Raw genomic sequence first — 1,935 nt, 5'->3', positions numbered from 1 at the left:
ACGCTTGCTCCTTGGAAGAAAAGCTATGACAAACCTAGAAAGCATATTAAAAAGCAGAGACATTACTTTACCAACAAAGATCCGTATAGTCAAAGCTATGGTGTTTCCAGTAGTCATGTATGGATATGAGAGTTGGACTATAAAGAAAGCTAAGCACCGAAGATTTGATGCTTTTGAACTGTGGTGTTGGAGAAGATTCTTGAGAGTCCCTTGGACTGCAAGGAGATTGAACCAGTCAATCCTAAAGGAAATCAGTCCTGAATATTCATTGGAAGGACTGAAGTTGAAGCTGAAGCTCCAATACTGTGGCCACATGATGGGAAGAACTGACTCATTGGAAAAAACCCTGATGCTGAGAAAGATTTAAGGAAGGAGGAGAAGGGGACGACAGAGGATAGATGGTTGGATGGCATCACCAACTTAATGGACATGAGTTTGAGCAAGCTCTGGGAGTTGGTGATGGACAGGGAAGCCTAGCATGCTGCAGTCCAGGGAGTCACAAAGAGTCAGACATGATTGAGTGACTGAACTGAACTGAAACATAAGCTTAGTATACAATCCAGAAACTGTGTTCCTAATTATTTACACGAATGAGTTGAAAACCTGTCAACACAAAACCTTGTATGTGAATTTGTGTAGTGGCATTATTCATAATTTCCAAAATCTAGTAACAACCAAGATATCATTCAATAGGTAAATGGATAAACTTTCATACCATGCGTGGAATGTTTTTCAGTGTGAAAAAGAAATGAGCTAATATACCATTAAAACACATGGAAGATACTTAAATGAATTAAGTATAAAATCAACCAGTCTAAAAAGCCTACATACTATAATATTTCAAAAGTATGACATTCCAGAAAAAGCTGAACAGTAGAGACACTGCTTGCCAGAACTTCTATGGGAGGGAGTGAGGAATGGATAAGTAAAGTACAGAATATTTTTGGTGAAAATATTCCCTATGAGACTTTAATGATGGATACATAATGCAATGCATATGCCAAAACCAATAGAACATCACAACAAAATTAACAAACTGATCTTTGTTAATGCTAATATGTCAGTATTGGTTCAACAAGGTAATAAAGAAAACTTCTGTGTATAGAAAGACCAGATTTTATGGGAATGCTCTGTTTTATCTGTTAAAATTTTCTGTAAATCTACAACAGTTCTACTACATACACCCTATTAATTTTTTAATTAATTTTAAAAAATCAAGGCTGCTAAGAACATAAGACAATCTTCATCTTAAAGAATATTAATTTGGTATACATTGTCAGAAGAATTCATAGGTTAAAATATCTTGAAGCTATTTTAAGCTATGAAATATGGATTCTACTGATTCCACATTTGAGCTGAATAAATAAATTGCTGTTATATTTGCATTTTAAGTTGACATTGTAAAATATCAAGATAAATGGCAAAATATATTCTAAGTAAAGAAAAATTAAAATATTAACATTAAAAACAGTTGCTGTTTACCTTAACATCTTGATGATTTTTTATTACAATGTTCAGTTGTAATCTTTTATTATTTTAGTAATATATACTGCTATCAACACCAAGAGACTCATTTCCCTAAACAAATAACATCACTTAGTACTAAAATTGTTTTTAAAAATTATGAATTGGATTGTCTTAAAATGATAGCTTGTTTTACTTGCTTTTAATTTTTTTATTTTACATATTACACTAGAAATAAAAGACCATTTAAAAATTCAGAAATACAGCAAAAAAAGAACACTCACTAATGATTCCATAAGAGATATTCACAATTAATTTCTTTTGCATAACTGTGTTTTCATATGAATAAATATACCTGTTTTAGCAACTATAGGATAAAAAGGTAGATACTTTTATTGTTTTTTTTTAAATTTTATTTTATTTTTAAATTTTACAAATTGTATTAGTTTTGCCAAATATCAAAATGAATCC

Source organism: Bison bison, unplaced genomic scaffold, assembly GCF_000754665.1.
Source record: "Bison bison bison isolate TAMUID 2011002044 unplaced genomic scaffold, Bison_UMD1.0 scf7180017848632, whole genome shotgun sequence".
In the NCBI taxonomy this organism is placed as follows: domain Eukaryota; kingdom Metazoa; phylum Chordata; class Mammalia; order Artiodactyla; family Bovidae; genus Bison; species Bison bison.
The sequence above is the reverse complement of the archived record's forward strand: the minus strand, read 5'-3'. Positions refer to the sequence as shown.